This window comes from Cnephaeus nilssonii, assembly GCF_951640355.1.
Source record: "Cnephaeus nilssonii genome assembly, chromosome: 7".
Classification (NCBI taxonomy): domain Eukaryota; kingdom Metazoa; phylum Chordata; class Mammalia; order Chiroptera; family Vespertilionidae; genus Cnephaeus; species Cnephaeus nilssonii.
Window position 1 is genome coordinate 102,294,407 of NC_137078.1, and position 14,809 is coordinate 102,309,215.

Here is a 14,809-nt window from a genome sequence, read left to right on the forward strand (position 1 = left end):
GACTACACTCACCCCGGAGCCTGATCACCAACCCCCGTGGACCCACAATCCCTCTCCAACCCCAGGTGCCTGCTCCCCGGGGTGTGTTCCTTGGGGGATAGGCCATCGCCCCGAATCCCGGACGTAGGTGTGCCCCCGGACGCAGGGCATCAGCTGGGGCTCCGGCTCTCCAGGTGAGGCGGCTCTTTCTCTTTCCAGTTGTGTCATAAATCAGCAAATGAGGTACGAGACGCCTTAATGAGCCAATTAATTAGGACTCGTTTATTGCGCCCGGCCCAGAGGGAGGTGTCTTTTTCCAAATCTCTGAGCAACACATACAGGAAGGGCTCTGTGTGAGTTATTGTTACAGACAGTTGTAACCTTGAACACATAATGAGCTTGTACGTGGCATAAGGATAGGGCAGTGGTCGGCAAACTCCTTAGTCCACAGAGCCAAATATCAACAGTACAACGATGGAAATTTCTTTTGAGAGCCAAATTTTTAAAACTGAAACTTCTTCTAACACCACTTCTTCTAAATAGACTCGCCCAGGCCGTGGTATTTCGTGGAAGAGCCACACTCAAGGGGCCAAAGAGCCGCATGTGGCTCGCGAGCCACGGTTTGCCGACCACGGGGATAGGGGAATTATTATCAATATTAGTCTATATTCGTCTATTACATTGGATGGCTGGCTTGCAAGGTCAGACAGTTAAGCTTATCTTTTTCTATTATTTGAACTAAAAACAAAGTCATTTTACAGAATAACAGACTGTCTTAAAGTGACAGCGTTTATAATGACAGAGTGTACAGGACTAGGGACTATCTAACAATAGCGGAGAGTTCAAACCGCAGTTCTTTACAAGAGGGAGGTCACTCTGCTTCACGATGTGGCCACCCCGAGTGGGACGCTGGTAGGGTGGCTGGCTGACATATCTGGGACACGCACACGCACGCACATGCCCACGCACATCCCAGCCAGGAGGTCACGGAGGCCAAAGGACTCGAAAAGGGACGGCAAAGCTCAGCCCTCAGCGTGTAGAAGGAATGACGGGGGCTCTTCGTGTTAGCTACAGGGCTGCTGGGCTGGGCCGCCGGTGCACGGAGAAGGCACTGTCACAGGGCGGGGAGGTAGGACGGACCTGCCCTGACTTCTGACCCGACCCCTGTGCCCAGGACTTCTGACCCGACCCCTTGCCCAGGAGGACGGCACGCGGCCAGGGTGGCATCTGAGCCATGGTCCTCCGGGGAGAGAGCGTCTGCCCCGGGACACAGGTCAAGAGTCACCTTTGGGTCAGCGGGTGAAGGATGCTGGGAAAATCCCCGGCCGCAGCTGTCATCGGATTAACCTTTCCCCCCAATTCCAAGCCCTTTCCCGACACTTCTCTCCTCTGTACTGCAAGGTCGGCCTCAGCTGGCTGACGTGGCTCAGGGGTTGAGCATCGACCTAGGAACCAGGAGGTCACGGTTCCATTCCGGGTCAGGGCACCTGCCCGGGTTGTGGGTTCGATCCCCGAAGGGAGCGTGCAAGAGGCGGCCGACCGGTGATTCTCTCTCATCAGTGATGTTTCTGTCTCTCTCCTTCTCCCTTTCTCTCCGACATCAATAAACACGTATTAAAATGTAAAAAGCCGGCTTGAGAGGAGATGGAAGAAGGAAGGAGGTACATAACCCACCGTCTTCTCAGACCACGGGCCGCCTGAGTGAAGCGCCCGTCAGACTCCGTCCTCAGCTCGTGTGGGCTCTAGTTCAGGCAGCACCCACACGACTTTCCGGGTTCCGCAAACACAAAGGTCCCGTGTGTGTGTGTGTGTGTGTATGTATGTGTATTTGTGTATGTGTGTGTATTTGTGTATGTGTGTGTATGTGTGTGTGTCTGTGTGTGTAAGTGTGTATAAGTGTGTATGTGTGTAAGTGTATGTGTGTGTGAGAGTGTGTGCATGTGTGTATGTGTGTGTCTCTGTGTATGTGTGTGTATGTGTGTGTGTGTGTGTGTGTGCGTGTCTGTGTAGGGGCTTCTTGTGCGGCGGGGGTCGGGGGTCGGGGGGGGGGGGACACGCCAAAACCACCTTCCACTTCCCGGCTGACTCTTTTGCATTCTGTGGGGGTTTTACACCAGCATGCTTTACTTTTATAAGAAAGAGACTCATCTGGAGCCTATTAACATTCACTGCTGGTGAGGCCGGGCCGCAGGACAGCCCCGGGGGACCCGTGATTTCCGCAGAAGGTAGGTGGGTGGTTCCTGTCTAGTGCACGGCCTTGCCCCACCTCTGCTCGGGGTCCCCTGCCTCCCACGCCACCCCTCAGCCCTGGGCTGTGATTCAGAAGTGAGTCAGTCCGGCCCCCTCCACCTCCAGGACTCGCACGCCCACACTTCGGAAGCACCTACTGTGCGCCGGGGGATGAGCACAAGTGGGCGCTGAGGCCGCCCGCCCTCAGAGGGGCCCTGGTGGCGGGGGGGGGGGGGGTAACTAGAGCCTCAGCGCTGTCCACGTGAGAAACGCTCACGCCTGCAGAGAAGGTCTGGGTTTATTGGAGCAAACTGCCCACCACTGCGGGGAAGGACCCCCCCCCCCCCCATGGACAACACGCTCCGGGCACGGCTGCTGTGCCGCTTGCTTCATTATTTGTTTAACAATATTTTTAGCCCTGACCGGTGTGGCTCAGTGGATAGGGCGTCGGCCTGCGGACTGAAGGGTCCCAGGTTCGATTCCGGTCAAGGGCATGTACCTTGGTTGCGGGCACATCCCCAGTGGGGAGTGGGCAGGAGGCAGCTGATCAATGTTTCTCTCCCGTAGATGTTTCTAACTCTCTATCCCTCTCCCTTCCTCTCTGTAAAAAATCAATAAAATATATATTTAAAAAATACTTTTATTGATTTCAGAGAGGAAGGGAGAGGGAGGGAGAGAGAAACATCCATGAGGAGGGAGAATCACGGATCTGCGCCTCCTGCGCGCCCTGTGCCCGGGCATGTGCCCTGACCGGGAGTTGAACTGTGACCTCCTGGTTCTGAAGCACAGTGGTCCCTCCTTTGGGAAAACTGCTGTTTGAACGACTCTGTGATTCTTCGTCTCTTATTCTGTAGGTCAACTCTGTTATTTTCAGACTGTAAAATAACTTCGTTTTTAGCTTGAAAAGAGGAGATAAACTTAACTGTCTGACCCTGCAAGCTAGCCGTCTAACTGATAGGCTGACGTTGATGCCGGGTGCCCGTATAGATATGTACTCAAGGTTACAGGTGCCTGTATAGATATGACAGGTGTGTGTTAGCTATGATACGCACTCGAGGTTGCAAATTGTCTGTAAAAATAGCTTACACAAGGACCCAAAAAGAGACAAAAAGAGAATGCTTCCTCCTCTGGGGGGTTCAGCATGTGACAGAGGCAATCTGCTCTGAACCTGCGCGCAATAAAGGTGACTCCTGACGAACTGGCTCATGAAGGCGTCTTGTCCAGCCCGCTGATTTGCGATGCAACAGTTCATAGGTCCACGCTCACCTTCTGAGCCAGGCCGCCGGGCTGCACAGTGTTTTACACCCTAACCACAAGGGGAAGTGGGCTCCATGAAACCCATTGGTGATAGGCCAGGGAGGCGGGAGAGAGCAAGGCAGGGGCCCTCCGGATTGGGTGAAAAGTGAAATGACGGACATGCCTCTTTCGCAGGCGGGCACAGGGCACCTGACAGCAATGGCGAGGGCGCCTGTGGTCTCTGGTCTCTGCTCTCCAGACCCGCAAACAAACGGCCATGACCTGGCTCAGGGAAGGTCAAGACCGACCTTTGCAGGGAAGGTTCTAGCCTCAGACGGGACGCCCGGCCACGAGCAGCTTGAGCAGCTTTCAGTTAACAATTGTCATTCCTCACCTCCTATGGGGCTGCTTTCCTCTCTGCGTTTGTAAGGCCGCCACGCGGGCCTCCCCTGCCCCGGAAGGGTTTAGCTGTGGCCCCTTAAATCCACAGGGTGAAGGGGGGCTGGGAGGGGCACCCCTGGGGCGGGCGGCCCCGGACCCCGGAGCAGCAGTGACATCACCGGGCCGCCTGGGTCACTGCTCTGCCGCTGGCCTGTCCCTCTCTCTGGCTCTGTGCTTCCCCAGAGGGTCGCCTGGGTCCGGGGTCCGCCTTTTCCCAGTCCGACTGGGACCGGCCCGCCCACGTGGCCACCAGGGGGCAGCAAAGCCCTGAGCTCGCTCTTCCGGCGCCCGTGTGTGTGTGTGTGTGTGTGTGTGTGTGTGTGTGTGTGTGTGGTCTGCACACCTTCAGGGAGGGGGCGGGGCGTGGGTTTGGGGCCCACTCCCCTTAGGATTGTGCGCCCTCTGTCCCCGCCGTCCTGGTTCAGTGAGGCGTCTTGTCCAGCCCGCTGATTTGCGATGCAACAGTTCATAGGTCCACGCTCACCTTCTGAGCCAGGCCGCCGGGCTGCACAGTGTTTTACACCCTAACCACAAGAAGCACAGTGGTCCAAGACCAAGGGACCCTCCACCCGGCAGCGCTGGTTGGGGCGCGTCTCTGGGGGAGTCCATGGGGGAGATTTGGGGACCAGGAAGAGAGGTGCTGGGAGAGGCCCACTCCCGCTCTGCTCAGTCCCTGCTGCCCAGTCAGGGGTCAGGGCCAGGAAGGTAGGGCTGACCCCACTGTGGAGGGCCCCAGCCCACCCCGACCCCCATGTCCGGGCGCCACCCCTGGGTCTGCAGGCCCCCCCCCCCATGTCCTGGGCGCCACCCCTGGGCTGCAGGGCCGCGGCTCAGGGCTCACTCGTCTGTAAAGTCGGGACCATGGTGCTCTACCTCCGGGCTGTTGGGAAAGTGACCAGAACCCAGGGTGCACCCCTGAGAGTCTCCTGCTTGTTGGGGGGCAGGGGGCGGGCTGGGCCTTGACCAACGGTTCCAGGGAAGAGGCCGGCAAGGCAGGGTCCAGCCCTTGGCACCCCCCCTCCCCGCCCCCCCGCAGGAGGCCTGGATCCCTCCCCTACTCTGGGCAGTGGCCCTGGATCTCAGAGGCACCCGTCAGCCTTGGGGGACGGGGACGGGGACGGGGAGAGACGGGGACGGGGAGGGGGACAGAGACCCAGGGGGAGGCTGCAGACTAGCACCGTATTCTAGCTCCCCTGGGGTCCAGGCTGGGCTGTGTCCTGCAAATGCTCAGCACCCCCAGCCCACCCCCCACTTCCACATAAACCCCCAGTCCTTCCCTGGCGCTGGGCGTGAAGTGGGAGGGGAGCCCCAGCTGGTGTGGCTCAGTGGATAGAGCATCGGCCTGCGGACTGAAGGGTCCCGGGTTCAATTCCTGGGCGCAGGCCCGGGTTGTGGGCTCGGTCCCCAGTAGGGGGCGTGCAGGAGGCAGCCGATCCATGACTCTCTGCCATCACGGATGCTTCCATCTCTCTCCCTCTCCCTTCCTCTCTGAAATCAATAAAAATATTAAAAAATAATAATAATAAACGGGAGGGAAGACACAATCCCTCCTGCAGGAGGACGCTGACCCCGTGGGCGGGGCCGCAGGAAGGTCGCTCCTCGGCGGACCTGCGACCGCCTTCCCTGGGGTCCCTCCGAGGCCCGGGCTGCAGAGGGGGCGCAGGCGGGGCGCGAGCTGCACCTCGGGGAGCGGGGCCACCAGGGCGCCCGACACCCCCAGGGAGCCCCGCCTCTGCCCCCGCCCGGCCCCCCGCCAGGCCCCCACCGGTCAGCGCCACCTCCACCCCCAGGTCCGTCCCAGCGCAGAGCCGGCTCCCGGGCGGGAGGGCGAGCGGGAGAGGCGAGGGATCCGCGGGACCCGCCCCGAGAGGGACCCGCCCCCCGTCTTCCTGGGGGATGGGCAGGGGCGACGCGGGGGCCCGGCGGGGCGCGGAGGGCGGCCGGGAGGCGGCGGCGCCTTTAAGCGGCGGGCGCGGGGGCCGGGGCGCGCGGGCGTTCCCACGCTCGGCAGCCAATCAGCGGCCGGGGCTGGGCGGAGAGCCGACCCCCGGGCCGGCGGGACAATGCCGCCCTCCCCGCAGCAGGTGGGTGCGGGCGGGTCGGAGGGGCGCGGGGCATCGCTGGGAGCCGCTGCCTCCGGGTCCGGCCCTCGCACCAGCGGAGCAGCCGCCGGCCCGGGCGCAGAGGCAGGGAGGGGTGGTGCCGGGGGCTCCGCGGACCCGCCCTCCTGTCCTGTGGGCGCAGGACAGGGGTCCCCACTGGCCGCCCTCTGGCCACTGCCTGTCCCCGGGGCCCTCCCCGGGGCCCCTGAAACTCCTCCCAGCGGACTGGTGCTCCCCCAGCCGGAGGGGGGCATGCCCGCCGGGGGACCCCCGTGGCTGCAGGGTCACGGGGCGGGGTGTCTCCCACCAGAGCTGCAGAGGGCTGTGCCCTTTGGGCCGGGGCTGCGGCCCCTGAAAACCTCCTCCTGGTTCCCAACAGCCAGGCTTCAGGCTCCGCCTCCTCCAGGCAGCCCCCCTGACCTCCTCCCTCCCCGAGGCTGGTCCCATGTTACACGTCATCATCCGCTCCCTGGGCCTGATCCCCCCCATTCCGCGCCCCCCCACCCTCCCCAGCAGCTGGCGTTTTTATTTTCATTTCTAAAAATTCTTTAGTTTTGTTGTTAATCCGCATCGAAGATATTTTTTCCCATTGAGTTTTAGAGAGTGAAAGGGAGGGAAGGAAGGAAGGAGAGAGAGACAGAGACATTGATGTGAGAAACACCAGTTGTCTGACACACACACCCCGACCAGGGCCAGGGATTGACCAGGAATCGAACCCGTGACCCTTCCGTGCATGGACCAACGCTCTAACCACTGAGCACACTGGCCAGGGCAAGACCTGGTATTTTTATTTTTAAAATTTTTATATATATTTTTTTTATTTCAGAGAGGGAGAGGGAGAGAGAAAGAAACATCAATGATGAGAGAGAATCACTGATTGGCTGCCTCCTGCAGGCCCCCTACTGGGCATGTGCTCTTGACCGGAATCAAACCTGGACCGTTCAGTCCCCAGGCCAACACCCTACCCACTGAACCACACTGGCCAGGCCAGACCTGGAATTTTAGGCAGCGGACCGCAGGGGCCCAGGGGAGAGGCAGGGCTGTTGTGCAACTCAGAAGAGGAAGCTGCGGTCGGGAGGAGGCCCCCACCCCATGCCCCCACCCTGTCACGTGTGTTGTGTGTGTGGCAAGGCGCTGGCAGGCGGGGGCGGGGGGGGGGGGCCTGGAAGTAAATGGGGGAAACACAGCACAGGCGGCGAGGGCGCCAGGACGCGAGCGCCAGGACGAGGCCAGCACGCGCGGCGGGAGGAGCGCAGCCCCGTGGCGGCACCGGCACCGGCACAGCAGACGGGACGGTCCCCCCAGACCCGTGTCCCGGGACCCAGAACGCGTGAGGGGCCCAGGACCGTGCCAGGCTCAGGCCGCCGGCTGCCAGGTCCCTGCACAGACGCTCCCAGGCGCCCAGCCGGGCCTCCCAGGCCCTCGAGGGTCTGTGGGCAGGAGCCGCCTGGGACGCTGGTCCGGTCCCGTCTGGTCCGGGTGGCCAGGTACGCTGAGCGGGTCCCTGCTCCCCGCCCGCCGCCAGGCCTGAATGGCCGGGAGCCTTTTGTGCGAGAGCAGCTGGCGGCCTTTATGTGGCGGTGGGAAAGCGCCCGCGCCGCCTCTCACAGCCTCTCAAAAGCCGGGATTATCTCCGGCACGGCACCCTCTCAAGGACATCCCCCGAGTGGGGGTGGGGCCGCCTCAGAGGCCCTGTCCGCCCAGCCCTGGCCCCCCCAGTGCCTGGGCCGGGAAGGGCCCCCTGAGCGAGGAGACCCTCAGACACCCGCTCCCTGCCCCCGAGTCCAGCTGCCCCCACACCAGGCGGGTTTGGCAGGGAGCCCCCACCCCCTCACCCCTCCAGGCTGTCCCTCCTGGTTGTCCGGCCCCTGGCCCGCTGGGGGATGGTCAGCAGAAGGGCCTGCTTGGGGCTGACAGCCCCCTCCCCCTCCCACTCCCAGGGCAGGTCCATGACCTGGGGGTGCTCAGGGGCCTGGATGGGGAGGGCGGGCAGGAACGCACACTTATTTAGCACCTGCTGCATACAGGCTGAGCAGGACCGTCTCCCTGGACCAGCTCAGAATTCTGAGAGGGGAAGTGAGACCACATCTGCCCAGGCCCAGCGCAGGGGACAGGCCCGGCGGGCTGCTCGCTGAGGTCACACGGTCCCTGGTGCCCTGTGGCCCCAGAACCCCAGCCTTCCTCTGCACCATCGGCCAGCTCCCAGGTGGCCCAGGCACAGGCAGGGGTCACCCCCCAGTGCACTGAGTGCGTGGCGGGAGCGGAGCCCTAGGCCGGGCAGAGCCAGGCGGGGCCTGCAGGTGACTGAGACGGTGATGCCAGCAGCTGCATGCCCAGGTGGCCTGGATGCTCTGCCTCTATCACTCCCTTTGTCCTCAGCACAGGCCAGGGAGGAACTGATATCAGCCCATTTCACAGATGAAGAAACTGAGGCCCCGAGAGCCCAGCCGCTCAGAGGCAATGTCTGAATGCCAAGGCTGAGCCACAACCCTACCCGCTAGGCCAGAGGCTCTCAGGTGGCAGCGCCCAGGGACTGAGATCCTGGGGCAGGGGGGCAGCGGCCACCCCCCTGTGTCCCCTGCCAGGGGAGGGCTCGCAGGGGACACCGGGGGCTGCGGGAGCGGGAAGGCGCTAGTGGGCCAGATGTTAGGCCTCCAGCATCTCCGGGGAGCTGCGCGTCCCCCACCTTTCCAGGCGGCCGGGTAGCCCCGCCCGCTGGGACCAGGGCTCCCCAGATGGCTGCTGGGCCAGCTCCACACAATGACAGGCGGCCTGGGAACGAGTCTGTTGTGGGGCACGCGCCTTTTGTGCAGGATGAATGTCCTGGGGGCGGGGGGGCGCGGCACCAGAGTGGCCCAAATCCCCCCGTGGGCTGGGCGGGGGGCAGGGCTCCCAGGCCGCTGCTGGGAAGAGCCCCACAGCCTCGCGGCCTCCCCGACAGGGCTCCAGGGAGACCAGGGGCTCCCTCCCCCCGTCACGCCCAGGACGCAGAGGCCCGAGGGGCTGGCAGGGCGGCCCTCCCTCTCCCGGAGGCTGGGCGCAGGGCCCAGGGGGCAGGTGCTCACCCATAGAGCCCTCGCCAGGCCAAGAGCATCTCCGCCCCAGGAGGTGGGGTCCAGAGACGGAAGAGGAGTCCGGCTGCTGGCTCCGGGGTTGAGCGTCGACCTAGGAACCAGGAGGTCACGGTTCGATGCCCGGTCAGAGCACAGGCCCAGGTTGTGGGCTTGACCCCCAGTGTGGGGCGTGCAGGAGGCAGCCCATCCATGATTCTCTCTCATCATTGATGTTTCTCTCTCTCTCCCTCCTCCTTCCTCTAAAAAAGAAAAAGAGCCCTAACCGGTGTGGCTCAGTGGGTAGAGCGTCGGCCTGCGGACTGGAGGGTCCCGGGTTCGATTCCGGTCAAGGGCATGTACCTTGGTTGCGGGCACATCCCCAGTGGGGAGTGTGCAGGAGGCAGCTGATCCATGTTTCTCTCATCGATGTTTCTAACTCTCTATCCCTCTCCCTTCCTCTCTGTAAAAAATCAATGAAATATATTTAAAAAAAGAAAGAAAGAAAAAGAGAGAGAGACTGAAGTTCAGGTCGCTGCCAGACCTGGGGCACCCAGGTGGGAAGGGCCCCATTCCGGAGTTCCGTGCCCCCCTGCACCTGCTCGCCACCCCCCGCCCCACAGCCAGGCCCGGGCACTCCCCCTGGTGCATGGCGGCCGCTTACAGCGGCCCGTGACTGCCCAGCTGGCGCCGGGCAGCCTGACTCGCCTGTTCCCCACGCGGTGGCTGCCGGGGCCCCAGAACCGGCTTGGTCTGTGAGCGGGTGCCGCGTCCCTGCACCTCAGAGTGGGCTGTGGGAGCACCCGCTGTGCCCCAGGCCGTGTGCTTCCCGCTGGCCCGTGCCGAGCCTCACAGAGGGGTCCCCACGTGTGCCCCTGCCGCTGGTTCCCTCGGGGTTCAGGGGGGGGGGAGGCAGTTGTCTGCAGATGTGGGGGGACTAGAGGCCCCAGGATCCAGGAGGAGCGGCGATGGGGGCTGAGCCCCTCATGGTGATCCAGGGCCCACAGAGCCTGGGTGACAGGGTCCCCCCAGGGCGGGGGCCTCTCCTTTCAGCCGTCACAGGATGTGGGTCCAACGAGACCAGGACTGGGGGGACTCAAACACTCGGTCAGCACCGTGGGTCAGAGAAAGGGCGTGGTGCCCAGAGCTCCCACATCAGCACCGAGGGCCGCCCCCCGCCCCCCGCCCCCCGCCCCCCGCCCCGCCGCCGCGCACTGCCCTCTCCTGCTCCCACGGAGTGTCTAAGTCAGCCCCCCTCCCCTGCCCTGGGCACAGCTCTCCCTTATCTATCACCCCTCAGGAAGGGGGTGCCCTCACCCCCATGCTGATTTGCAGAGCTGCCAGCACCCTGACCAGACAGCAAGGAGCTCCTTCAAGATCAGCCAGGCCCTAGCCAGCCTGGCTCAGTGGATAGAGCGCCGGCCTGGCCGTGGGTTCGATTCTGACTCAGGGCACGCACCTCAGCTGCAGGCTTGAGCCCCAGGGTGTGTGCTGGAGGCAACCCACAAATGTGTGTCTCTCTCATGTGTCTCTCTCCCATCTATGTTTCTGTCTCTCCTCCTCCCTTCCACTCTCTAAAAATGGAAAAATGCCCTGGGAGGTGGCGGGGGGTGGGGGGCGGGGAGATGAACAAACAAGTAAAGATCAGCCATGCCAGGCCCTGAACCGTCCGGTGGGAAACAGCTCAGGGCAGGCCCATGGGGCTGAAGCAGGCACAGTCTGGGGAGCAGGGGTTGGACCAGCCAGGCTGGGCACCCCCGAGCTGAACTTGGGGGGGGGGGGGGAGCTGGGAGCTTTTAGGACAACACCAGTCTCTCCAGGTGCAGAGCAGCCAGGCCGGCTATTCTCTGGGGGTGCGGAGCCCTGTGGGTGTGAAAGGGAAGGCCCCCCGACCCGGGAAGAGCACAGGGGGTAGGTGGGGGGGGGGGTGAGTGACTAGCTTTCGGGGGGAGGGCAGCGGCCTCCTCTGCCCTAACCCAGGGTGCAGTCTGGGCTCAGCCCCCAGCTAGCGGCTGGGCCTCGGTTTGCTCACCTGTGCAGTGGGCGTGGGGCGCGGAGGCCCTTCCACAGCAGCCCCCACAGCGAGAAGGGGGCTGGGCACGCGCCTGGGCCGTGGCACAGACAGCAGTCAACAGCGACAGCGTGGCTGGTCCGCCGCCCCAGCTGCAGGCGGGTTCCGGAAAGGTCTTTACGCTCAGTGAAATAAGCCAGTCCGTGAAAGAAAAACACCACAAGATCTCACTCATTTGTGGACAATAAAGAACATTATAAACTGATGAACAAAAAGATAGATACAGAGGCAGTAAAGCATCAAACAGTCAAATTACAGCGGGAAGGTTAGGGAGAGGTGGGGGAGATGAGAGATGAATGGAAGGACTTGTGTGCATGCATATGAGCATCACCAATGGACACAAAACTCGGGGGCGTGAGGGCATGGATGGGAGTGGGGTGGGGGGGCAATGGTAAGATATGTACACATACAATACCTTAATAAAATAAAAAAACTAAAAGGTCCCGCCGTCCATCTTTAGGGCCCGAGGGCCCGGCCCCCCCACTCCTCGTGTTCGAGGGCAGCCGTCGGGAGGCAAAGGGGCGCGGGCTGGTACCCCGTCGGGTTATCGCTGGAGCTGAGGTGTGACCTTCATCTCAGCCCACCACGCACAGCAGCGTTTTCTTCGGGTATTTGTTCCAACTCTTTGAAACTGTGACAGCCGCCCGGGCCAGGGTGGCTCAGTGGATAGAGCGTCGGCTGCGGACAGAGGGTCCGGGTCCGGGTCCGGTCCAGGGCACGAGCCTCGGTGGCAGGCTCCTCCCTGACCCTGGTCAGGGCGCGCCCATCCGGGGGTTTCTCTCTGCCTCTCCCTCTCTTCACTCTCCCTGAAAGTCAGTGGGAAACAGCCTAGGCGAGGATTAAAATTAACAACAACAACAACAACAACAACAATAATAATAATAAAGAAAATGTGAAAGCCCTCTGGGGGCACAGAGGCAGGGCCCCCTCCCTCCCCTCTCCCCCCACATTATGTTAACGCCTTCAATCCCCCAAACCTAGTGGGTGGGCACGAACGCCGCCCGGCTTACAGACAAGGAAACTGAGGCACGGAGAGGGGTAGGTGCCCTGCGCTAGGTCACCCGGTGGGGAGACTGCCTGGGGGTGCCCCCAGCCTCCCCTCCGCCCCTGCCCCAGGCTCTAGGCACGGACCGCCCGCCCTGGAGGCGAGCTGGCAGGGGGGCGCGGGGCGGGGGCGCGGGGCGGGGGCGCGGGGCGGGGGCGCGGGGCGGGGGCGCGGGGCGGGGGCGGGGCTGTGGCTCGCGGGGGGCGGGGCTGTGCTCGCGGGGGGCCGCCGTTCCCACGCTGGGCGGCGCGGAGCGTGCCCGGGCCCCGGCATTAGTGCCGCCTGCGCCTCTGAATGGAGGGGGCGGCCGCGGGGGGCGCGGGGGGGCGGCTCCCGAAAGGCCATCTGGCCCCGCGGAGAATAGCGCGGGGGGCTGGGCGCCGGCGCTGGGAACGCGCTGCTCTGACTCCGGTTTAACCAGCTCGGGGCGACCCGCCGGCCCCGCTGGGGGGCGGGGGGGCGGCCACGTGGGCGGGTGAGGCCTCCCATGGGGGGGCGGTGGGACCTGCGGGCCCCGCGCGTTCCCACCGCCCACCTCGGCGCCCTCCCCGGGCCGCTGGGGAAACTGAGGCCCGGGGGGGGGGGCGCTGCTCCCGGGCTGGAGCGCCCTTTGGGACGTGGGGCCTGGTGGGCTGGGCTGAAGGGGAGGGGTCCCAGCCTGGCCCCGGACTCCGCGGGGCTGCGGGGGAATGTGGCCCATGGTGACCCCGCTTGGAGGGCAGGAGCTCTCCGGTTGTGGGACACCCTGCTACACCCCACAGCCCGCCCCAGGGGGCCTCCTCACGGTGGGATGAGAGGAGGTGGGGGACCCAGCCTGGCTCTGGACCCTGCCTGGCCCTGTGAGTAGGCGGTGGGGCTGGGGTGCAAAGCTGGGCCACCATCCAGGGGCCAGGCCCCCCTGAGTCACAGGACCGGACCCCAAGTGTTCGGTTTCTGCGGTTCTCCCAGCGGCCCCCACCATGAGTCCAGCACGGGGGCCCTTATCCGCCCCGCAGGCCTCGGGGCCTCTGGGCTCTGCTGCTGCCTGGCCAGCGGGGTGACCCTGGCCCAGCCGCCCACCCTCAGCTCCTCGGTCCCCCTGTGAAGGGGGAATCCCGCCTGCCTCTGAGGTGTCCACTGGAGAGGGGCTGCTCGGGTCTCCCTGCACCCCCGGGCCCAGGACCCAGCCCTCCCCCGCCCCAGCGGGTGCACCCCGCCCCCCTCAGCGGGGCCCCTGCTGAGGGCGCGTGAGGTCCTGTACTTCAGAGCCCAGGGGGCACGCAATGTCACAGACGCACAAGTTCCCACAGAGACGCTCACAGGCACACACACAGGCACACACATGGTCATACACAGACACACAGGTGCACACACAGAGATACACATGGGCACACACAGGCACACATGGGCATACACAGGTACACATATGCACACATGGGCACACACGCACACACACATGGGCACAGGCACACATGGACACACATGCACACATGGGCATACACGTGGGAGCCTCTCTCAGCTGGACCCGGAGACCCGTGGTCCCTGCTTCAGCTCAGCCCGGGCCCCGGGCGGACACTCTCCGCTGGGCAGGCCCTCCGGCGCCCTCTCTGGGCCACACCCGCCCTCCTGCCAGCCACCTCCTCCAGGAAGCCTCCCCGCAGCCCCTTCCCGTCACCCCACCCAGCGCCCCTGAGGAACGGCAGTGCCTCCAGCCCGGCCCGGGGCCCTGCCGGAGCCTGACCGAGGCTGAGCCCCCAGAGACCACGGCCCCTCCGGGGAGCCGCCAGGAGGAAAAACAACCAGACCCACGTCCCGGAAGGCGGGCCGAACCCGCACCCGTTCTCTCCACAGGCAGGGGCTCCCCAGCCCCATCGTCCAGGCCCCAGGCAGGGCCCGGCCTCGGCCCCTCGCAGCCAGGTGCCTGCGGCAGGGGACAGGGTCCCACGGGGGCAGAGGGAGGTGCCAGAGCCCCAGGTCTGGTTGGGGGTGTAGGGAGCTGAGGCTGAAGCCGGGCTGGGGGTGGAGGCCGGGCTTCCTCCTGACTCTGTGGGTGGCCCCCCAGCGCCCCCCCCACCACCACCGGCGGGGAGCGCAGCAGCGCATTTCCCTCTCCGCTCAGCGGCTCAGCCAGAGGCAGCGCGGGCCTCGCAGGCCCCATGGAGCCGGGAGCCGCTGCGCTTGCACCTCTGTCCTGGCCGGCCTCCCGCCCCCCGGCCCCCCCTCCCCCGGGGCCCCCTCCGTCTGCAACTGGGCCCGGCCCTCGCTGTGCCCGCTCCCTGTGCGCTGCCCGGGTTCGAGCCTGCTGGGGAGAGGCAGTCAGGTGTCCCCAGGTGCCCAGGTCTCCTGGGAGCCCAGCCCTCCATGCACCACACACACACACACACACACACACACACACACACCCCGCCTGGGCTCAGCGCTCCCCTCCCCCGCCACTCCCCCGCCTCCCTCTGCTGCTCGGGAAGGAGAAAGGCAGCCTCCGTGGGTTCGGGTTCGGGTTCGAGTCCCAGCTCCGACCCTCCCCGCCTCGCTGGCCCGGCGCCAGGGGTAGGAGGCCCGTGCCTGCCGCTCCGGCTCCCCCTGACCCACACTGTGCGCGCTCCAAACCATGGCCGCTGGCATCGCCGTGGCGCCCGCTGGCCAGGGCACACCGCCAGGCCAGGCTGCCAGCCTCGGT